Source organism: Pseudophryne corroboree, chromosome 9 (genome assembly GCF_028390025.1).
Source record: "Pseudophryne corroboree isolate aPseCor3 chromosome 9, aPseCor3.hap2, whole genome shotgun sequence".
NCBI lineage: Eukaryota > Metazoa > Chordata > Amphibia > Anura > Myobatrachidae > Pseudophryne > Pseudophryne corroboree.
In genome coordinates this window covers 243468069-243494254 of record NC_086452.1, presented here as the reverse complement: position 1 = coordinate 243494254, position 26186 = coordinate 243468069, and positions in this window count along the sequence as shown.

The following is a 26186-nucleotide window of genomic DNA, read 5'->3' as shown; positions in this document are numbered from 1 at the left end:
GAGTTGTAGGAAAGAATGCCCACTTTGCAGTGAGCCTCTTGTTACTGAAAGGCCTTTTGTTTCCCAGAGGGGCATCACATTATGTGCAACCATTTCTTTATGTATTATATTATTGTAGATGGGTATTACTGGAGACCCCTTGCCAGCTATAAGTGATCTATCAGCCTCTTTTGTCTATCAGAAAAGGATGTTTTACATTTCTAACTGTTTCATTTACTATGGGTTCACACGATTCATAACAAAACATGAGCATTATACGTACAGGTATACAACCATCTCTTGTTCTATATTATTCTCTCTAGAAAAAAACCTATTGTTTATTAGTCCTTTTCTAATCAATTGCAAAGTGCATTTTTCCATTACAGGTACCAATACTTTTTTCAAATTTGACTCCTAAGGGTCTAGACTTCTGGCCTGCTGTCATACAGTATCTGCCTGCTGCCTTTCCTTTGCTGCAATGACATGTTCAATACGTTAGTCTGTGTCAAACTGTCAGGTCTGTTTGTGTTTGTGTTCCCGGAGGGGCACTAGTGGGTCAGTGGTGGCAGAACAATGGAGGAAACAAAGAGGCTTTAGTAAGTTCCTGTGCATGTGTGCAATGCTCTTTATTAATGGGAACTAATATAGTCTTAGATATAACTGAAAGTCACTGGAACTTAGGATCAATCAATATGGAAGTTGATGGAAACTTGAACTGTAGATATCAGCCTGGTAACCGATCTTGAGCTGGAACTTGTGGATATTGGCCTGGAAACCGTTGTGGACTGGACCTTGTGGTACTCGTCCTTGAAACGGATGGTGAACTTGGAACTTGTAATTATCAGCCTGGAAACCGAAGATGAACTTGGCATATGGAATATCAGCCTGGAAACCGAAGATGAACTTGGATTATGGAATACCGGCCTGAGAACTGATGGTGAACTTGAACTGTGGATATCGGCCTTAGAACTGATTATGAACTGGAACTGTGGATATCGGCCTGGGAACCATTAATGAACAGGAACTGTGGATATTGGCCTGGGAACCGATGATGAACTGGAACTGTGGATATCAGCCTGAAAACCGATGATGGACTTGGATTATGGAATATTGGCCTGAGAACCGATGGTGAACTTGAACTGGGGATATCAGCCTAGGAATCGATGATAAATTGGAACTGTGAACATCGGCCTGGGAGCCGACAATGAATTGAACTGGATATCAGCATGGGAATCGATGATGAACTGGATCTGTGGATATCGGCCTGGGAACCGATGAGGAACTGGAACTGTGGCTATCAGCATGGAAACGGATGGTGAACTTGATTGCGTGCAGAACTACACAGCAGATGGTACAGCAAGGGTCTGACAAAGAGCAATAGCACTTAGAACCACATGGCAGGAGACGGCAGAAGGAGAGAGCAAGGATTTCCCTGTGCATGGTGATTAGCACTGACACTGTGTGAAACTTTCAAGGAGGTGACACGTTGTATTCGTAGGCAGACTCCTTGGATTTCCTGGAGCGTAACCTGTGACTTGGACCACTTACCGGGATTGCTGGTGCAGTAGTTGTTGTAGAACAATTTTGGAAACAACTAAATGCTTAACATGTCATTTGCACAAACATTAATGCCAACATTTAAAATTAGAGTTTTATTCAACTGGAACACTTCATTCACTGTGAAAACTTAGAAGCGGTTAAACCATAAACGGAGTTTGCAGTTCACTCCACATATATTACGAACAAAAAATACATTACAATGTGCCACATAGAGTAACCAACAAACTTATTAAGCTAAAGTCTCAGGACTGCCATGGCATATACATTCACATTGACTGTTCAATTGGGGGCCCCCTTAATTAACCATGGTATCTTTTAATCAAGTACTATATACTGTATTTATATTTATATTTATGGTGCACTTTTCAGGGTTAGTTAATTTCCTGATGACAGTTGCTGAATCCGGGCTCTAGTGGAAGTTGTAACACGAAAGTCACACACGTAGAAGAAAAGCTTATCCTAACTAGTCGTAGGGCTTTATACGATAATCCTGTTTGTGGGCATTTGCTACGATGTATCCTCCTATCTAGATGCAGTACTATTGAATGGAGCAATAAAGTTCTAGTCAGATATAGTTTACTCCGATAAGGGACATCACTATGTCTATGTAGAAAGTGATTCGTTGAGTATAGGGGGTCGCCTGTCCCTGGGTGACCTTAGCACCAGGGAAACCAGCTACTTCTCACAGTTGCAATTAATAGCTATTTGTGCGACACCACTGGTCTGAACTAAATTATAGCTTCCTATCTCTGAAATAACTTCAGCAGGTAAATTGTCTCTATTCTGCTTACATGGGTTCCTTTGCGTCTTGTTAACAGGGTTGCAGCTGATGTGGGGTGGCTAATGGGGGTACAAGTTATCACTGTGCAGTCCAACTTCGCTCAGCCCAGGGACTACTAGACTGCAGTATTAGGAGACTTAGTAGCTAGTGCAGCAAGGAAGGTGTTAACTACTGACAGTCTGCTCTGAGTGGGCACTAATGGGTATGAGGGGCAATAGTTTAGCAGGTCTCATCAGTCTCATCAGTCTCTGCCTCTGGAGTTATTGCCCCCAGTCTCTGCTGTGAGCCGCTTGTCAGATCTGGGGCCATGGCCAGTGTTCCGATGCTGTAGTTATAACTCAGAGTTGGGGCTGGCCAATCTATCAAGACCCCAGGAACCACCTTTGGGGATGCCTTTCTAGGAAGGGCTATGTGCTTACCCCGCCTCCTGCTGCTGAGTCCTGAATTGAGGCCGTTCGCCCTAGTTCTGCCCCAGGGGTGGGGAGACAGCGATACACACTCCTTCTCCTTCAGTCGCGGCTTGAAACCTTGCTGTCGGAGGCCAGGGGCCGCAGCAGTAAGCAGGTTGCTTCTCTTTTCCTCTGACTGTCCAGGCCCGGGAGCCTGCCACTTCTTTCTGCTGCTGATCTCAGCTGCTCCTTAAGTCAGCTGCTCACACCATCCGCTTACTCCTCTGTCCTCAATATGGCTCCCCAACCAACATCTCCAACTGCTCTCCTGCAATGAGCCGCATCAGTCACTTCCAGCCAGTGCACGGGTTACAGTCCCAGACCCGTGGCTGCGCACGGGTCCTGCAGCTTTTCTCCCTCTGCCACCACTGTGAGGATGATTATATACCAATGTCCTCACCAATGTTCCGAATGTTTATTCACATTACATTGGCGTCACGGGGAATAGCCCTTCAGGGGAATGCCACAACTGCAGCTTACGAGCCGGTAAGGAGAAGTAATGCAGCACCAGTGCAAGTCTCTGACCGCCATATAATGCTGAAGCACAGGAAGGTGAATTTGCAACCACTCAGGATAGCTGGTGCCTGTAGTTCCACGGAAGATCTGATACAGGGAGGTCTCAGGAGACTGAAGACTGAAGGCAGGAGACCCTGTACATGGGATTTGATGCATTGTTCAAGGCACTGGATAATAGTATGAGCTTCCCGTATATTCCCCTTAGTCAGCTAGGATTGGAGAGTCAAGTCATGTGAGTGCTCCAGTGCTCAGGAGTGGATAGCACCAAGTCAGCTGACTGTAGGTGTCATGGCTGCGCTCATACTCCGGAGATGGTGAGTGTACATTGAGGTACACCCTGTATGGCAAGCGTGGTACACACTGGAAAGGGTCTCTGTACACTGTAGGCAATCATGGAACATGCTTCCAGGCAGATGTGGTCTCCGGAGGCCAGTGCATCAGAGCACCGGTAGGTGACGTGATGCAAAATGCATATTCCTGACAGTCTGTGTGCTCAACTATTTTGTTTTTAGTTGTCCTAATGTTTTGCTGCTATGGGAACTAAGGGCCTGATTCTGAGTTGGATGCAGAAGCGCACAAAGCAGAATATATTGGAGGACACTGCTCAGTAACTTCATGCAAATGACTACAAACTCCTTCATGTTAACATGTTAAATGTGTAATGTCATTATGTTTACAATTTGTACAGTGCTGTGGACACTTTGTGGTGCCTTATAAATAAAATATAAATAAAATAAATAATAATAATAATAATAATATTAATTATAATAATATGAGGAAAACATTTGGAAGCTTATTTCACATACACAAGCCTTTTTATCCTACTTGTCTAGTAGGTGGTAATATATTGTAAGAATACATTATACTATGCTGGTCCTTATACGTACGTACTGTTCTTTTTTTCATTCTAATTTCCCACCAGGCCAGAGCAGGTATACAGTACCACTGCTTCCCCTCACATCTATTGTACTGCACCAATATCAGTCATACTGTCCCAACATCAGATGTAGGATGGTGGGGCTGGCAGAAATATGGTCAAATATTGAGGTGTGTAGTGTGATTAGATTTCTGCATCTAAAGGTCAAATCAACAGGTGAAATTCATCACCAACATTTCAAGGTGTATGGTGATAATGTCATATCATGAAAAAAAAAACATTTCCAAACTTAAAGTAATATACTGTACATTACATTAACTGATAGCAGCTTACATTTCATTATGTTTATTGAAACTCATTTCGTGCACACCTAGACAAAGTAAAACAATTCTAAATTCTAAATACCAAAATAAATCACACACTGGTTAATGTTTTCGTAATAAAAGAGAATTATTCAGAATAATAATGAAGACAAGAATATTAGGATAACAACAATCTGTTAAAAAATTCTCAATGAAAGCAAGATATTATACTCTTTATTATTACAGCTAGACAAATATAGAGTAAATAAAAGTAACCATAAATTAATTTAAACATAAAATTGTTATTACAAAAAAGTATTATAGGTTTTGGCAAATGCATTTTGCCTTAGTGTGAGTCAGACCCATTCATAATCACAAAATGCAATTGCAAATATATTTGTATTTTTAGGACTGATTTAAAATGAGTCACATATGCAAATCTTAAATTGCAACTCAATTCACCCCTTCAGGCAAGGTCATCAAATTCCAGATCCCCTCTATACAGTCTACACTCTACAGTATTTTTAAGGAGGTGGGACTTCCGTATATATAAATAAATAAATATATATATATATATATATATATATATAGCGAAACAGACGGGCGGCACTCAGAGCATGTAATCAGGTGAAAGCGTGCAGTGAATTTATTATCATAAAGACATCAACGTTTCGGGGTCGCAGCCCCGTCGTCAGGATTAGTGTACATAAGCAAATAAAGTGTTTAAATACCTTAACTTCAGGAGGCACTCCTCCCACTCGTGGAGTCCACGCCGCCCGGATCCCGGTCGAGACGTCCCTCACTTCCGGAAGTGACGTAATGCCGGTCCGTCCAGCTGACGTGTTGCCAGTGAGGGGGAGATCGCCATGGTTACTGAGCACACAAATGAGAAAACAGCGTGAACTGAATTTACATAAGTAAAAAAAGTCAAAAAAAGTAAAAAAAGTGATTACTTATACATTGCTTTTGGTAGTACTAATAATCGTGTAGTGTGTAGGTAAAAAATCATAAGAATACAAACAGCGTGTTACAAAACAGTGATCACAAACAAATATATACACATAGCAATGTATCGTGTGTAAATATGAATAAATAAAGCATATCAGTAGATCTGTGACATTACTATGAGAACATGTTGAAAAGTTAATCTATAAAAATTCGTTAAAAAATAAGAGAGCACATATAAACTCTCTTCGTAATTAACCATGGTGCTATAATCATGCAAACTTGCTGTCTGGAACTTATGAATCAATCTGATCCATAGAGATGCTTATCAACAGTAAAAAATGTGAACAATGCGACTAAACAGAAACCTACTGTCTAGTGGAAATACATAAATAGAACAGAGTGTAAAAAACTCTGTATTAATTAATCTACAGGAAACATCTCAAGTTCATATATTCATTTAAACCTTTCGGATAGATGGTGTTTAATCTGTGTATCCATCTGGATTCTAGTTGCAGTAGTTTCTTAGAACGATCACCTCCTCGTAGTGATTGGGGTACATGATCTATTATTTTGTACCTCAGCGTAGCCATGCCATGTTTGGCTTGGGCAAAGTGCCTGGCTACAGGTTGTTCACTGTCGCCTGTTTTAATGGCCTCCCGGATTGCATACCTATGTTGCGCCATACGTGTTTTAAACGTGCAATCCGTTTTGCCCACGTATGCTAGTCCACATGGGCAAATAATGAGGTATATGACAAATTTAGACTCGCAGGTAAGTGGATATTGTATGGTGAATGTCTTACCTGTATGTGGATGTCTAAATTTGTCACCCGGAGTAAGATAGCTGCAGGTTGTGCAGCCACTACAACGGAAACAACCCGATTTCCTACTGAGAAAGTGTCGTTTGCGCGTTTCAAAGTTAGATATGTCGGTTTTGACCACATAATCCCTAATACTTTTGTTTCTGGTATGACTGACAAGGAGTTTAGAGTCAAAGACTTCACCAAGCTCCTTGTCCGATGCCACTATAGGCCACAGTTGTTTCATTTTTTTAGTGAGATGTGTACTACTGGTGTTATACTGTGTGACCCATGGAAATCTCCCAGACAGCGTTTTTTTCTCTTTAGGGGCTAACAGTTGTTCCCGTGTGTATTCAAGAGCTTGTGTCCTGGCCCGTTGCAGCTCATTGAGTGGATAACCTCGCTCTTGAAATTTTTTTAACATCATATCAAGATCAAGATCTCTTTTTTCTGGTGTGTTATCAATGCGACACACCCTAAGAAACTGGGAAAAAGGTAAGCTACCTGTGGTTGATCTAGGGTGAAAACTATCGTGTTTGAGAAGGTTGTTTCTGTCTGTGGGTTTAACATAGAGTGACGTATTGATTCTGCCATTCTGTAGGGTAATCTGTACATCCAAAAAAGTAATTGTGTTTGGATGGGAGACAATGGTAAATTTAACCGGACTTGATGTCAAATTGTGTGTCCGTATCAATGTGTGTAATTGTTCCAATGGCCCTGTCCAGAAAATTAACACGTCATCAATGTACCTAGTGTATAGCTTAAGATGACAATTGATGTATTGGTCTTGTAGAAATAAATCTTTTTCTACTTCCCACATGTAAATGTTTGCAAAGGCTGGGGCTACCGCTGACCCCATCGCACAACCTGTGCGCTGGATGTAATATTTTTTATCATGTAAGAAGTAGTTATGTGTCAGAGTGTACCTGAGAAGTTGTAAGAAAAACTCAGTCTCTGGGCCTTTATACAGAGGATTATTGGTAATTAGGCGTCGTACCGCTAGTAATCCTGCTTCATGCGGTATGCATGTATATAGACTCGTGACGTCAATTGATGCTAGTATCGTATCTGGGGGAAGTGTATCAATCGTCTGTAACATCCTTAGTAACGAGGATGTATCTTTTAAGTGAGTACTGGTTTGTTGGATGCAGGGTTGTAGAAAGGTATCACAGTAAACAGCCAACGGTTCACACAATGATCCCCTTGCCGAGATAATCGGCCGGCCGGGGGGCTTAATGGGGTCCTTGTGTATCTTTGGAATGCAATAGAAAATAGGTACAATGGGATTTTCTCTACTTAAGGCTTTAGATGTAGATGTAGAGTTAATCCCCACAGAAACAGCTTCAGATAGAATGGTGTCTAATTCACGTTTAAAAATCTTAGTAGGATCATTCTGTAGACTTCCATATGTGTTAAGATCAGACAATAAACGTGTGCATTCAGTTTTATATACATCAGTATCAAGAACCACAATACCACCCCCTTTATCCGCACCCCTGATTATAATGTCCTGCCTTTTACTTAGTCCCTTCAGGGCAGTAAACTCGTCCTTGGACATATTAGGGTGTGGACAGAAATGGGGTTCTTCATCCAAATGTTCCATCATCCTGCTAAAAGTCCTGATGGAAGGATTAAGTGAGGTAGGTTCAAATGTAGATTTATTGAGTTTACTCACCTGAGAGGGGATTTCACAGGAAGCCGTGTTGTTATATCCCGGTGGTTGTTTGTGAAAAAATTCCTTTAGTTTGAGGGATCTGGATAGTTTATAAGTCTCTTTATGCTCAACATAGAGTATACTCATGGCTCTATAACAGCAACACCAGATTTACTCCAGCAAGACAGCAATATGCCAGACGCCGTGAACTACGCCAACCATATTCCAGTACATCAGCCAGCGAAATTGATGAGACCCCCACAAATACACAACAGACAGGAGAGGCCCCTTTAGGGGTTCGTACCAGGGCCATCATCGCAGGCAGAGGAGCACGTTCACGAGGAGAGGGGGACAAACGAGGAGGAAGAAGAGGACCCAAGAACAACTCAAAGCCACCGAGGAGGGGACGCAATTGATATTCAATTTATCCACAAAATTGCTAACTCCTGTGGAAACTAAGGTGTTAAGCAAAGGACTTGGATTTGTCCCCACCAAGTCCATTGATCCTTTTCAATGGAAAATAGAGACTTATAAACTATCCAGATCCCTCAAACTAAAGGAATTTTTTCACAAACAACCACCGGGATATAACAACATGGCTTCCTGTGAAATCCCCTCTCAGGTGAGTAAACTCAATAAATCTACATTTGAACCTACCTCACTTAATCCTTCCATCAGGACTTTTAGCAGGATGATGGAACATTTGGATGAAGAACCCCATTTCTGTCCACACCCTAATATGTCCAAGGACGAGTTTACAGCCCTGAAGGGACTAAGTAAAAGGCAGGATATTATAATCAGGGGTGCGGATAAAGGGGGTGGTATTGTGGTTCTTGATACTGATGTATATAAAACTGAATGCACACGTTTATTGTCTGATCTTAACACATATGGAAGTCTACAGAATGATCCTACTAAGATTTTTAAACGTGAATTAGACACCATTCTATCTGAAGCTGTTTCTGTGGGGATTATCTCTACATCTACATCTAAAGCCTTAAGTAGAGAAAATCCCATTGTACCTATTTTCTATTGCATTCCAAAGATACACAAGGACCCCATTAAGCCCCCCGGCCGGCCGATTATCTCGGCAAGGGGATCATTGTGTGAACCGTTGGCTGTTTACTGTGATACCTTTCTACAACCCTGCATCCAACAAACCAGTACTCACTTAAAAGATACATCCTCGTTACTAAGGATGTTACAGACGATTGATACACTTCCCCCAGATACGATACTAGCATCAATTGACGTCACGAGTCTATATACATGCATACCGCATGAAGCAGGATTACTAGCGGTACGACGCCTAATTACCAATAATCCTCTGTATAAAGGCCCAGAGACTGAGTTTTTATTACAACTTCTCAGGTACACTCTGACACATAACTACTTCTTACATGATAAAAAATATTACATCCAGCGCACAGGTTGTGCGATGGGGTCAGCGGTAGCCCCAGCCTTTGCAAACATTTACATGTGGGAAGTAGAAAAAGATTTATTTCTACAAGACCAATACATCAATTGTCATCTTAAGCTATACACTAGGTACATTGATGACGTGTTAATTTTCTGGACAGGGCCATTGGAACAATTACACACATTGATACGGACACACAATTTGACATCAAGTCCGGTTAAATTTACCATTGTCTCCCATCCAAACACAATTACTTTTTTGGATGTACAGATTACCCTACAGAATGGCAGAATCAATACGTCACTCTATGTTAAACCCACAGACAGAAACAACCTTCTCAAACACGATAGTTTTCACCCTAGATCAACCACAGGTAGCTTACCTTTTTCCCAGTTTCTTAGGGTGTGTCGCATTGATAACACACCAGAAAAAAGAGATCTTGATCTTGATATGATGTTAAAAAAATTTCAAGAGCGAGGTTATCCACTCAATGAGCTGCAACGGGCCAGGACACAAGCTCTTGAATACACACGGGAACAACTGTTAGCCCCTAAAGAGAAAAAAACGCTGTCTGGGAGATTTCCATGGGTCACACAGTATAACACCAGTAGTACACATCTCACTAAAAAAATGAAACAACTGTGGCCTATAGTGGCATCGGACAAGGAGCTTGGTGAAGTCTTTGACTCTAAACTCCTTGTCAGTCATACCAGAAACAAAAGTATTAGGGATTATGTGGTCAAAACCGACATATCTAACTTTGAAACGCGCAAACGACACTTTCTCAGTAGGAAATCGGGTTGTTTCCGTTGTAGTGGCTGCACAACCTGCAGCTATCTTACTCCGGGTGACAAATTTAGACATCCACATACAGGTAAGACATTCACCATACAATATCCACTTACCTGCGAGTCTAAATTTGTCATATACCTCATTATTTGCCCATGTGGACTAGCATACGTGGGCAAAACGGATTGCACGTTTAAAACACGTATGGCGCAACATAGGTATGCAATCCGGGAGGCCATTAAAACAGGCGACAGTGAACAACCTGTAGCCAGGCACTTTGCCCAAGCCAAACATGGCATGGCTACGCTGAGGTACAAAATAATAGATCATGTACCCCAATCACTACGAGGAGGTGATCGTTCTAAGAAACTACTGCAACTAGAATCCAGATGGATACACAGATTAAACACCATCTATCCGAAAGGTTTAAATGAATATATGAACTTGAGATGTTTCCTGTAGATTAATTAATACAGAGTTTTTTACACTCTGTTCTATTTATGTATTTCCACTAGACAGTAGGTTTCTGTTTAGTCGCATTGTTCACATTTTTTACTGTTGATAAGCATCTCTATGGATCAGATTGATTCATAAGTTCCAGACAGCAAGTTTGCATGATTATAGCACCATGGTTAATTACGAAGAGAGTTTATATGTGCTCTCTTATTTTTTAACGAATTTTTATAGATTAACTTTTCAACATGTTCTCATAGTAATGTCACAGATCTACTGATATGCTTTATTTATTCATATTTACACACGATACATTGCTATGTGTATATATTTGTTTGTGATCACTGTTTTGTAACACGCTGTTTGTATTCTTATGATTTTTTACCTACACACTACACGATTATTAGTACTACCAAAAGCAATGTATAAGTAATCACTTTTTTTACTTTTTTTGACTTTTTTTACTTATGTAAATTCAGTTCACGCTGTTTTCTCATTTGTGTGCTCAGTAACCATGGCGATCTCCCCCTCACTGGCAACACGTCAGCTGGACGGACCGGCATTACGTCACTTCCGGAAGTGAGGGACGTCTCGACCGGGATCCGGGCGGCGTGGACTCCACGAGTGGGAGGAGTGCCTCCTGAAGTTAAGGTATTTAAACACTTTATTTGCTTATGTACACTAATCCTGACGACGGGGCTGCGACCCCGAAACGTTGATGTCTTTATGATAATAAATTCACTGCACGCTTTCACCTGATTACATGCTCTGAGTGCCGCCCGTCTGTTTCGCTGTATTGTCGGGTCGTCACCCGAGGGAGGGCACCGTGAGCCAAGGAAGCCTTATCAAGGAGCTGTGAGTGCCGGGTCACATTGTCTGTTTATATATATATATATATATATATATATATAAACAAGCAGTGCGGTCTGGCTCTCTCACTTGCTAATTAATTGCGCCGGGTGCCCGCAGCCAAAATTAATGCAGAGACACAATGAAGCAGCACTCCAGGCGACTAGACAGAATTACTCTTTAGTATATGGTTTCCAAGGCAACGTTTCAGTGCCGTTTAATGGAGTGGCACTTTCGTCAGGTATCAACATAATAACACAAATAAACTTACCTATACCGATTTTTTTCCCAGATAGTGATTGCTACTACTGGGTAATTGTATTTATTCCGAGCAGGCTATATTGCAGTACTCGGTTGTTTTTATTACTTTTGTTTGCACTATTGAGTCTTTATTTGTGTCACCTACATTGGCTACAACATGACGGATCAGCGCCTGCCAGATGACATCAGTGGCTATACACATATGGTATATCCATTGGATAATACCCATGGGTACTCAGAAGCCGAGGCGGAGGGCATCCTCTATAAAGAAGTACTAAATGAACAGGAGGAGGCTTCCTCATTGGAACAAGTATACCAGAATTTACTTAAATGGAGACGCAAGGAAACTGATTTTTATTTTCACTGCTTATCATTGAGTGATTATTACCGCTGTAAAAAGATACCACGGGGGCTACTAATGAGAAATTCCCCGACTATCGGGCGAGGAGACCCCATCTTTTGCCGCAAATGGGTAGGCATTATGAACAAATGTTCTATGGATTTGATGCTCCTTATCATCGAGCAATCAACAAAGGAGATGAACCTGCTTAAAGACAAAATAGCAGCGTTAGAAATAATCCATAAGCCAAACCTGGAAGCTGATACAGCTAACAACTGGTATGAAAAACTCAACAATCAAATTCAAGCTTACAAATGAGACCTTATAAAATTCAAAAATGACAAAAGACACAAGGTGGATATGGACTATGAACATAATAACGTTTATAGATTGAATGATAACCAGCCCAGAAGGGAGGGCAAAAAAACATTTTTCAGACGACGAACACAACGTATACGTGATCTGGAATCATCGCATGATCACACACCGACAACTAGTGACTCTGATAGTGTACACACTTCTCAGGGTAGACGGGCCCCTTTAGGGGTGACGGGATGAGCGAAAGGTCTCGACGACGTCGTGCCTACACCCGACGAGGACGCCAGTGGCAAAGAAAAGAAGCGAGTGGGGCGACCACCAAGAAATGCCAAAACCAAGTGATCAATTTGTCAGATTATGAATTAAACCCTATTGAAGAACGGGTACTTTCAAAGGGCCTATCGTTTGTGCCAACCAATAGAATGGACCCATTACTTACTAAGACTGAGCAATATAAGCTGAATCGTCAGCTTAAATTAAAGGAATATTTCACCAAAAATCCACCTTTGCCGAAACCAGCTACCACAGCTATTCCAGTGCAGTTACAGAGAATTCTACCTAGATCCTCATTTGAGCCGCAGTCCTATAACGCTTCGATTAAGACATTTATGCGACTTTTAGAACAAGAGACTGAGACCATGTCCAATACAACAACTAAACCGCAATATAATCTATCTAAAGTGGAAATCCAGGCCTTGGATCAATTAGCAGCCAATAAGGAACTGATATTTAGACCGGCCGATAAAGGCGGAGCAATCGTTATTCAGAATTTGAACCAAAAGTAAAATACAAATAGAGTGCGCTATCAACGGCAGCCTGTACAGGGAAGGTCAGTTCCCTTAAAAGAATAAACAAAGACTGGATAATGTGAGTACTGGCGCCAGCTGGAGTTCAAAATAAATTAGCTATATCAATATGATAAAGAATATTCAATTTTAATATCTATGCAATCATAGAAGTAAAAACTTCTTCAATATAGAAATAGTAAAATACAATAAAAATGTTAATCACGGATATACATATGAACCACAGCTTAGCCCCATAAGCATATATCGTCCACAATCCCTGGCTAGGACAGTTATTAGTAGCTGTTTTTGTAAGTTCAATTTTGCATAGGGTAGATTACCAGACTCTTTTCCAGATGGAATTCCCTAGGTGTCCATATTGCAGTGGAACCAGATGGCAAAGGGTATGAGTCCGGATCTGCAAGTCCTTTGTGTGCAAATTCACAGCTAGTAGATGCATATAAGTTCAAATATCGCCAGGTGGTGGTTGGGTTTTGCTGGTGCTTGTGGTCCTTCAGATGTAAAGCTCAACGCGTTTCTCTGGACTTATGGGTGCCAGCTTCCTCAGGAGCATATGATAAGCAACTATCTTGCAGAATTATTATTATTCAGAATTTAAGTGATTACAAAGCGGAAATTTACCAACAATTGAGTGACTCAGAGACTTACCGGTGCCTGCCTAAAGATCCTACCACTATATATACTAAGGAACTTTCTGACTATTTAGATCAAGCTGTCCTTCGTGGTATCATTGATGATAACCTACGTAAAGCACTTATACCCAGTTACCCCCTTGCACCTCTGCTATATACAACCCCTAAAATACATAAATCCATGGACCGGCAACCAGGCCGTCCCATAATATCAGCCAGACAGTCACTGTTTCAGCCTACCTCACTTTATTTAGATGCACTCTTCCAACCTAGCATACAGAGCCACCCCAGATATTTACTTGACACCAGCACATTACTCAGAAAACTGAATGAGCTACCTGTACTAACCAAACCTACGCTACTTTGTAGCATAGATGTAACAAGTCTCTATACCATAATTCCCCATGATATGGGCTTGGCTGCTGCCAAAAAATTTCTGAGTAACAGTGCCTTATATAGTGGCCCTGACCTTAATTTCTGTATGGAACTGTTAGAGTTGACGCTAACTAAAAATTTATTTTTATTCAATGGTAAATTCTACCTACAGTGCAGGGGTTGTGCGATGGGGTCCAGTGTGGCCCCTTCCTACTCCAACATGTACATGTTTGAGGTGGAGCAGGATGTTTTCTTCGATGACCCGGAGATAAGCAACCAGATTGTGTTCTATTACCGGTACATCGATGACCTGCTCATCTTTTGGCAAGGTACTGAGAATGCCTTTAAGGAGGTTATTGCCAATCACAATAGTAAACAACACCCAGTCAAATTTACCTATACCATCAGTGCAGACAGTATCCATTTCCTAGATGTTCAGATCAATGTAACTAATGGACAAATATCGACATCCTTATATGCTAAACCTAATGACAGAAACAATCTGTTGCACTATCAAAGCAATCACCCTGAGCCCCTTAAATGGGGCCTCCCCTACTCACAATTACGGATTACGTCTAATCCGATATTAGCGGAGGAACAAATGGATTCCATGCTAGTTAAGTTTAGGGAATGTGGATATTACCTCGACATGCTATTAGCAGCTAAGTCCAAAGCACTGGCGATGGACCGCCAATCATTGTTGACAAGTGCCAACAATAAAAAATCTGACTCAATTTTGCCATGGGTTAACCAGTTTAACCCACATAGTAAAAAAATCCAACAAACAGCTCATAGATTGTGGCCCATAGTACAGTCCGATGTAGACCTGAGCCTTAAAGACACTAGGTTAATGTGCTGCTATACTAGAAGCAGAAACCTGAGGGACAGATTGGTTAAAGCCGATGTTTATAGTAAAAAAGAGGGAATAACATTCTTGAGTAATAGAAAAGGGTGCATTAAATGTTCATGCACCACATGTCAATTCCTCATACCAGGGGATCAATTCCAACACCCCCTTACGGGTAAAACCCTCTCTATTAGACATCGGTTAACATGTTACTCTAGGTATGTGATTTACCAATTGATTTGTCCCTGTGGGCTGTCATACATTGGTAAGACTGAACGAATGTTCAAAGAACGTAGGGCAGCCCACAGATCTTCTATTAAGACTGCTCTTAATACGGGACAGGGGGAGTTACCGGTCGCTAAGCATTTCTTGGCGGCCCGACACCCTTTGGCCTCATTGAGATACCGAATGATCGATCATGTGCCCCCCTCATTGCGGGGTGGCAATAGAGGCCTCAAACTATTGCAGTTAGAAACCCGCTGGATATACCAGCTCGGCACCTTGACCCCTATGGGTCTAAATGATCACCTAGGTTTGAGCTGTTATTTATAGCTTGGATTTTCCTGCCACCGCTCTGCTTATAATTAAATCTGATCCTGTTACTGATAAGTTTTAGCTAGAGAGAATAATCCACTCCTGGACTCCTGCTGATCGAATTTGTTGTTAAGGAAGTATATGGATTGCTTACAAGTGTATGTTAAGTTCATCACGCTTCTGATTTTGTTTACTTGTAGCTATGGTGATGGGGAGCACAGTGATGAGTCATCTAGCTATGACGTCACTACAACAGCGCCGGCCGGCCGGGAACTTGTCCCACGAACGGAGCGGCGTCAGTCACGGGTGTTTGGGCCTATATAGGTAAGTTTATTTGTGTTATTATGTTGATACCTGACGAAAGTGCCACTCCATTAAATGGCACTGAAACGTTGCCTTGGAAACCATGTGCTAAAGAGTAATTCTGTCTAGTCGCCTGGAGTGCTGCTTCATTGTGTGTCTCTCTCTCTCTCTCTCTCTCTCTCTATATATATATATATATATATATATATATATATACAGTAAGGGAGTCTCACAATCATCCTTCAATGCAACATCAGAGTGCCAGGTCCAGCCAAGTCAGTATACTGTATAACAAATTATCTTCAGCAGCCATACAGCATACCACAGATAAAGAACCAGCACATCCCTGACAGCTTTTTCAGTGCTGCATGCACCTTTCTCAGAGGGTCAATGAAATGGCTGTCAGGGCTACACAGGAGGAATGTCTCCCATGTTTGACCAGTTTCTGTCTGGATACATGTAATATATAATGGTCTACTGAGGAAAGGCTGATTATTGATGCTATAGCGCATTTGCTGATTAAATCATCTGCACTTTAATAAAAAAAAGCCAGTGAGTGCCGCCGACATCTGTGTGTATACTTATGCTGTTTGCTGCGGAGGGCACCCGGCAAGTTGAACTTCTTGGATAAGCAGTGAGTGCCGAATATCTCATGTATATATATGAATTGAACTGGTTCTGGCTGGATTAGTTCATTTAATTAGGACACCTGCATTTTGTACTGCATCCATATTGCAGCATTTGACGCATCTTCTTTAAAGTTGCTACATTCCAGTGAAAATGGATATGTTACAAGAGGAGGTGGCAGGCTTCCGACATACGACTTTATTGCAAGGTGAACAGCTTTCATTATCCGATATGGATGCTGAAAGAATTTTATTTAAGGATAAAATGGCGTCCACTGTCCCTGCAGACTCTGTGGAACAATTATATTTGCAGTTACTCAAATTGAAAAATCGTGAGACTGATTTTTATTTACATGGGGTATCTCTCTCTGATTACTACCGGGAGAAGATGCTGCCGAGAGGTTTCCGGATACGTAATAATTCAACAATTGGGAGACGTAATCCTGAATTTTGTAAGAAATGGGCAGCTGTCCTTAACAAAGCTTCTTTTGACCTTATTCTGCTTGTGGTGGAGGAGTCCACAAGAGAATTGGAGTTAACTCGGGCCAAAATTAAAGCATTTGAGGATATTCATATGGTCACCATTACATCTGATACTTCTTGTGATTGGCAAGCAAAACTTACACAACAGATTGAGAAATATAGATCTGATCTCATTAAATTTAAGACCAAAAAACACCTGACGGTAGAGAAGGACTATGAACAAAACCGGGTGTATTTTTGGACTAACAACCAGTCTGGACCTCAGAGATCTTTTCGACAGAAGGCTTTCAGGAGAACACGCCGTTTTCCGCTGGAAGGAGAAACATCCAGTGGGGCGTCAAATAGTGAATCTGATCAATCGACAAAAAAAGGAGCTTCTACCTCCCATATCCCTTTAGGGGTTCAGACCAGAGCCCAACGAGAAGGTCCTATAGAGCGAGGACGAGGCGAGGCAAGCAATGCCAAAGGCAAAGGAGGAAAGAGCTCAAAAGCCAAGAAATAATCTATAATCTCTCGTCCAGAGATTTGACAGAGATGGAAATTCAAGTTCTATCTAAGGGCCTGAACTTTGTGCCAACCAATACCCATAATGTGTTTGAGAGTAAAGTAGATCTCTGCAGATTTAATCGGCAGTTACGTTTAAAAGAATTTTTCAATGATAAGGCTAATGTGGAGATTGATAAGGTTAAGGGCTGTCCAATAGTAGCTAAATCTACCTTTGATCCCCATTCGAATAATGCAGCTATAAAATCTTTCACTAAAACCATGTTGTGTTGTATTGATGAAAATGCTGTTTCTGATAACCATTATTTATCCAACATTTCTGCAGCAGAACGTAAAGCATTGAAGGATCTGTCGTCCTATTCTGATATCACTGTGCGCCCGGCCGACAAGGGTGGGGGCATAGTGATACAGAATATTGACGACTATAAAGCTGAAATTTATCGTCAGCTAAGTGACAGTGATGTATATGTCAAATTGTTAAGTGATCCTACTCAGGAATATTTTAGTGAGCTGCGGGTATTATTAGAACAGGCAGTTGAACGAGGAATAATTCCAGAAAAGACAATGGCAGCACTTCTTGTCTTATCTCCTCGTACACCTGTGTTATATACGATTCCTAAGCTGCATAAAGATATGGTCCGCCCACCAGGGCGTCCCATTTTCTCAGCGCGGGACTCATTATATTCACAGGTGGCCAAGTATATTGATCATTTTTTGCAGCCTGTAATTCAAAATCAATCAACATATCTTAAAGATACTACCACATTTCTGAAAAAATTAAATGAAGTTACTGTTTCTGCAGACCAATGTTGGCTAGTAACAGCCGATGTTGTTAGTTTATATACTAGCATACCACATGAACGTGGCCTGCAAGCAGTTGAGGCTTTAATCCGTGATAACATACATTATGAAGGTCCAGAATGTAATTTTTTCATGTCCCTTTTATGGTTAACATTACATAGGAATTATTTCTTATTTAATAATGAGTTCTTTAGACAACAACAGGGCTGCGCAATGGGTTCTTGCGCAGCTCCAGCATACGCAAACACTTTCATGTTTGGCGTTGAGCATGAAATGTTTTTCACTAGTCATCTATGTAGCTCTTATATTGCTATGTATACTCGCTACATAGATGACGTATTTATGTTATGGACAGGTTCCAAAGAAGCCTTCATTTCGATGAGCCAGCATGTCAATGAGATGGATGACTGTATTAAGTTTACTTTTGACATACAGTTTCATAGTATTCATTTTTTAGATGTCAACATTACTAAACAAAATGGTAAATTTATGACTTCAATTTATAGTAAACCTACTGATGTCAATTGTTTGCTTCAATCTTCCAGTTATCATCCAAGTTCTTTAAAAAATGGGTTACCATTTTCTCAATATCTGCGCATTCACCGTATATGCAGTGATGCAGAGGATAAAAAAATTCAAATGCATAAATTAACACAAAAATTTTTACAGAGAGGGTACTCCAATAAGTTGTTGCAACAAGCAATGCAACGTGCATTAGCACAGCCATTAGTGTCTGCTCTTAAGAAAGAAAAGAAAATAGATCAAGCGATGATCTGTGTTACCAAATTTACTAATTTTAGCCATAAAATTGTGGGTACGGCTAAACGTGTTTGACCAGTGATTCAAGCAGACCCTGATCTTTCGAGTCTGGCCACACATAAATTACTTCCATGTTATAAACGAGGTCGTAACATTAGGGATATGGTCGTTCATGCAGACATTTCTCAGTTATCATCTGGGCCCTGTCATACATTTCTTACAAAAAAACCCGGCAATTATAAGTGTACTGGATGCACTACTTGTTTATATCTTGAGACGGGTAATTACATCTTACATCCCCATTCCGGTAAACAAATTAAAATTTCTCACGTTCTTACGTGTACGAGTAGATTTGTCATCTACTGTATACGATGTCCATGTGGACTGTATTATATTGGCAAGACCACTTGTCAATTCAAAGAAAGGATGTCTCAGCATCGTAGTGCCATTAAACAGATTTTAGAGGGGAAACAAATCGATCAGCCCGTTGCTAAACATTTCAAAGAGTATCAGCATAATTTATCATCCTTACGGTACAAAATGTTAGATCATGTGCCCCTATCTAAACGGGGTGGTGATAGGGGTAAAACATTACTTCAATTGGAAGCACGGTGGATACACCATTTAAATACGGTATCCCCTCATGGCCTTAACGAAACCCTTTCTCTTACATGTTTTTTGTAAGAATTATAGAATGTTTACTGAGACATCCGTTACATTATAATTCTTATAGAAATCAATCTGGGTAATTATGTGAATAATTTGTCCCTAATCATCTGTAGCTATGTAATCTTTCTTGCTTGTTGCCCTTGCAATCATACTTTGAGATTGTGTTGTATTTAAAACATTTTTTTGTATATTTGTACAGCAATCCGTTTTAAGAATAGTACTCAGTATTGTATACACTGGTTGTTATGGTGATGGTGCACTTAGCCGGAAGTCGTCATCTACTGGGCAGGCTTGTCAGTGTGGGATGACGTCACCGGAGATCTATTCCCGGGGCTCCGTGGAACATGCACGTGTGGTGAGTTACTCATGTATAAATGTTTGTTCATGTCTTTGTATTATTATGCTTCTGATGACGGTTGAAATAAACCGAAACGTTAAGCGCTAATTGACTGGTTTGGTCTTTTGGCTTTGAAAAGCCTGTGAGTGCCGCCGACATCTGTGTGTATATATATATATATATATATATATATATATATACAGTAAGGGAGTCTCACAATCATCCTTCAATGCAACATCAGAGTGCCAGGTCCAGCCAAGTCAGTATACTGTATAACAAATTATCTTCAGCAGCCATACAGCATACCACAGATAAAGAACCAGCACATCCCTGACAGCTTTTTCAGTGCTGCATGCACCTTTCTCAGAGGGTCAATGAAATGGCTGTCAGGGCTACACAGGAGGAATGTCTCCCATGTTTGACCAGTTTCTGTCTGGATACATGTAATATATAATGGTCTACTGAGGAAAGGCTGATTATTGATGCTATAGCGCATTTGCTGATTAAATCATCTGCACTTTAATAAGGATGTGCTGGTCCTTAATCTATGGTGTGCAGTATGGCTGCCGAAGATAATGTATATATATATATATATATATATATATATATCAGCAACAAGAAAGGCGGCACTCCAAGGATTTGAAAAGAAAAAAACAGCCACAGCAGCATGTTTATATCAATGTTTCAGATGCCTTTATTCAGCACCCTTCGTCATCCTGCACCTTATACACTTGTCAACATTTCAGTGTAACCATGAACATTCATCAGGACAAAGAAGTATGAGACAGTGCTTAACTTAATAGATTCACCAAGTGACACAAAGTGTGAACTCCAAATGCCGGCAGCTAAGTGGGGGTGATGTAACAAGGCTGCAATGCGTGACTCTCTGTGCTCACTCCATAACTGGCATAGGGTCAAAACCCCAGTGGCGGATTTAGCGGGGGGCGATTAGGGCGAACGCCCCCCCTACACATACCGGCACCGGGATGGGGGCCGGGTCCCGCCGCGGTGTTGGGAACGGGGTGAAGAGCGGTGCAGCGCGGCGGGGGAAGGGGAGAGAGGGAGAGCGTCCTGACGCGCATACAGCGGCCTCTGTTCTGACCACGCCCCCTCCTCCCTGTACGTGCGTCAGGACGCTCTCTCTCTCTCCCCGTCGCCCGCCGCGCTGCAGCGCTCTCCACCCCGTTCCCAATACCGCGGTGGGACCCGGCCTCCATCCGACTCCTCATGCTGCTGGCTGCTGCGGACAAAATATGAGTAGGTGGCCAGGAGGACATCAGAGAATGTAATAATTGTTTCCTTATGGTTTCTATATACAAACTATCCAGCTATTCATATGCACATCATTTTCTAGGTATGCACTGTAGAGATTACGTTAGTGGGTTTTTTCATTCATATTATGTGCAATTGTCACTCATTTATTTTATGTCTGGCAAGCGTATAAAGAAACATTATATTCTAACTTAAATCCTACACATTGCATTGGTTTTTTGCTGCATGATTTTGTTTCAGAATTTTCTTTTTTTCTGAGAAAGCATAAAAGTAGATTTCTAGTTACTTTGGTATGTGGAAGCCTTCAGTTTTGCAGACGGATTTAACACCCTCAGCTGTCTCCTAGTTGGGTATATAGACAGTCCATCTAAACGAGTGATTTATCTGCATAGGGGTGTCACTGTCAGTGTATGCCATGTCTCCTCCCCTCCAAGCTAAAGTAAGTGTGTGTGTGTGTGTGTGTGTGTGTGTGTGTGTGCCCTCCTGTGTGTGTGCCCTCTGTGTTGCATGTCCCCTCTTCTCCTAACTAAAGTGTATATTTCCCCCCTCCTAGCTAAAGTGTGTGTGTGCCACGTCTCCCCCCACTCCCCTCCTAGCTAAAGTGTCGGTGTGCCATGTCTCTCCAAGACAGGGACAGCTCGATGGCCATTTGAGTGGAGTGGCGGGACACATGACTGATCTGGCAGAGGACCTCCAGTTCAGAAACGGACCTCAGACAGTGAGACATGGAACAAAGATCCGCAGGCCCGCAGCTTGGGGTGAGATACTGTTTAAGCCCTTACGCTGCAATACTCTGAGTAAAGAAGGGGGCAGGCTCCCCTGTGTTTTTTCCCCTCGCTGCCCCAGTGCAAGTTAATTAGGGAGTAGGATTCCCCTTGCCCCCAGTGCCTGCATTATTTTGGCTCATTCAGTGTACTGTAATGTGAATTTCGGCTCATTCTACGTGCTGTAATGTGAATTTCCAATCATACAGTGTGCTATGATGTGAATTTCGGCTCATTCTGCGTGCTATAATGTGAATTTTGGCTCATTCTGCATGCTATAATGTGAATTTCGGCTCATTCTGTGTGCTATAATGTGAATTTCGGCTCATTCAGTGTTCTATAATGTGAATTTCGGCTCATTCAGTGTGCTATGATGTGAATTTCGGGCTCATTCTGCGTGCTATAACGTGAATTTTGGCTCATTCTGCGTGCTATAATGTGAATTTTGGCTCATTCTGCGTGCTATAATGTGAATTTCGGCTCATTCAGTGTGCTATAATGTGAATTTAGGCTCATTCAGTGTGCTATAATGTGAATTTCAGCTCATTCAGTGTGCTATAATGTGAATTTCAGCTCATACGGTGTGCTATAATGTGAATTTCAGCTCATTCAGTGTGTTACAATGTGAATTTCGGCTCATTCAGTTTGCTATAATGTGAATTTCGGATCATACTGTGTGCTACAATGTGAATTTCGGCTCATTCAGTGTGCTATAATGTGAATTTCGGATCATACTGTGTGCTACAATGTGAATTTCAGCTCATACAGTGTGCTATAATGTGAGTTTCGGCTCATTCTGTGTGCTGTAGAAACAGAATTTGTCGGCAGATAAGAACCACTTGGCCCATCTAGTCTGCCCCTTTTTTTTTTACATTATTTTTATCTCTAACCTTATCTGATCCTTATTTCTTTGTAAGAATATCCTTATGTCTATCCCATGCATGTTTAAATTGCCCTACTGTCTTAGCCTCTACCACCCCTGATGGAAGGAATGGCGATTCGCCAGTCTGTATCACCAGTGCGCAGGGTTCTCTCCACTAACTAGCAACATTTTATTAGTAATTGCAACAATAGGACATTTTAGAAGCGAACGGGAAGGGCATTACTAAGTGGGAGGGGCTATGATTAGGGGGAGGAGTCATAATTCTTAAACCGCCCCCCCTAAAAGTTAAGTCTAGATCCGCCACTGCAAAACGCATTGGGTAATAGATGGAAACCCTGCAGTTCCTGTCAGTGTTTGTACTACTGAACGTATGCCAGAGAGAGATCCAAGATTGCCTACCTAGGTGGACTCCTGGTGACTATGATATAATAGCTTTGTTGAGAACTGTTTTGTTATCAATTCTCAGCCTTTCTGGTAATTGTTCAATATTGCAACTAACATACTAAATACTAAAAGGGATGTATGTATAATTTTGTATATTCTTTTTTTGTATAATCTGTTTTTATTGAAACGAATACAGACTTATAACAGCTTGTAAACATATCTGAACATCAATCATCAGCAAAATAAAGTGGCAAATTAAGCATATACAGATTAATAGCCAAGTATTCAATATAGTTATAGTCTATCTTAACATTTTAAACTGAGAAGTATGATAAAGCATAGGCATATAACAAGAAAAAGAAAACAACAGAGAGGTGAGGTGACTGAACCGAGTATGTTGAAAAGGAGACTAAAATATGTGTAATGAATTGGGGATTAAGCATATTGGTCCGGGGCTTTTGACAAACTGAACCAGGGAGTGTCTCTCGCCGCCCGCTTCACTTCGCGGAGGAAATGTAAGACTTATATGACTCAGATGTCTTGTATTCTATCCAAGGCCACCACATAGCAGTAAATTCCGAGTGTCTGTCTGCAGCGCTCAATAATACATCTTCCATATTCATATAATAGTCTAGTCTGGAGAACCAGGTATATCTTGTAGGAGGACTGACAGATTTCCACATTGTGGGGACTACTGCCCGTGCGGCATTGCCAAGGTGTCGTAGTAAAGATGTCTTGTAAGTAGAGATTGGGGTAGTGGAGTGGTTTAGTAGCCAAAATGCCGGGTCAGATGGGACGGAAGTATGTAGAATATCACCGGAAATAGAAATTACATCATCCCAGAAACTTTTAAATAAGGGGGCAGGTCCACCAGATGTGTAGTAGAGAGCCTAGATCCCTATGACATCTCCAGCAGGTAGGTGAGACGGATGGGGAAATAACGTGTAAGAGAGTGGGGTGTCTGTACCATCTCATCAGGATCTTGTATTGCGTTTCTCTGACCTGTATACAAATGGAGCTCTTGTGAGCTTTAAGAAAGACAGAGTCCCATTCCCTGTCTGAGAGTGAGATGTTCAAATCCCTCTCCCATTTTTGGGTGAAAAGGGGAGGGGTCGGGGAGTCAGACGTACTTAGGAGCTTGTACAGGGAAGACACTGTATGTAGGGGATTCATGGGGGCCACACACATTTTTTCAAACGCGGTCAGCTCCCTTGATGCCTGACGGTACATATTATCTGTGTGTAGAAAGTGTCGGACCTGCAGGAACTTCCAGAAGTCCGTTTGTGGAATCTCCCATTTCTCTCGTATCTCCGAGAACTGTTTAACCCCAGACGGGAGGACTAGCTGACCCATTCTAAAGAGTCCCTCCAATGCCCAGTTTTGATAATACCCCAATGAGAGGCCAGGTGGGAAAGTCGGATTGCTCAGAAAGGAGGTGAGGGGGCCAAAAATAGAGGAGATGCAGGATCTACGTCGTATCCCCTTCCAAAAAGAAAGTGTAGGAGAAATAGTCGGGTGGGGGTGTAGTAGTTTGGGCAAGGTCGGAAACCAAGGGATGATTTCTGGGAACAGTTGTAAGCATAGACCTTCTAAGACCACCCATTGTTTAATCTCCCGGCTCCTGGTCCAATCTAAGACTCTGTTTAAGAGGATTGCTTGGTAATAAATTTTAATATCTGGGAGCATGAACCCACCTTTTTGAGGTGGTCGAGTCAGGATGGATCTACTAATCCTAGGTCTCTTACGACGCCAAATAAATTGCTGGATCAAAGATCTTACAGTCCGGAACCAGGAGTCAGGGATCTGAATTGGCAAGGTCTGAAGGAGGTAGAGCAGTTTGGGTAATGTGTTCATTTTTACAACGTTGATTCTACCAAGCCAAGAGAGATTGTGGTATTGCCATCTGCAATAATCGTTTCTAATGGCCTGGAGAATAGGGTGGAAGTTCAAGGGCAATAGACGTGAGGAGTCGCTTGACAGCTGAACTCCCAGGTATGTGATGTGGGAGTCCCTCCATTGAAAGGGGAATGTGGCTTTCATACCAGTCAAGACCGAGTGGGGGGTTGAGATATGAAGGGCATAGGATTTAGATGTGTTGATTTTAAAACCTGACAATGAGCTGAAGATGTCCAATTCACTCATCAGGTTAGGAAGTGAGAGCGCTGGGTCTGTGACCGTCGTCAGTAGGTCGTCTGCAAATAGAGCAAGTTTGAAGTCTATATCAACTATTTTTAGCCCCTTTATCTTGTCATTTGCTCTAATAGCCCTGGCCAGGGCTTCAATACAAAGAACAAAAATCAGGGGAGATAAGGGGCAGCCTTGTCTCGTTCCATTACTGATAGGAAAATTGTCTGAGAGGGTCCCGTTAACCCGTACCTTAGCCGATGGTTGTGTATAGAGTGATAGTATTCTATGGAGGGCTCGTGGGCCTAACCCAATATGCTCCAGCACCGCCCTCATGAAATCCCAATTCACCCTGTCGAAAGCCTTTTCGGCGTCTGTAGACAGCAACACAGTGGATGTCTTGCTGCTAGACGCCAGATGGATGAGATTTAGGAGTTTAGTCGTATTATCTTTAGCTTCACGGCCGGGGACGAAGCCCACCTTGTCGTTATGGACGAGCAACGGGAGAAATTCGTTCAATCTAAGAGCCATTAATTTCGCAAAGAATTTGAGATCTAGGTTAAGCAGGGAGATTGGCCTGTAGCTGGAGCATACTGAGGGGTCCTTTCCTTGTTTAGGGATCACCGTAATGTGGGCCTCAAGTGATTGTCTGGTGAAGTGAGTTTCAGCGGAGATGGAGTTAAAGGCCCGCAGTAATTTGGGAGCGAGAACCTCCTTAAATATCTTATAATAGGTGGCCGTGAAACCATCTGGGCCCGGACTTTTACGTAGGGGAGCAGTAGAGATAA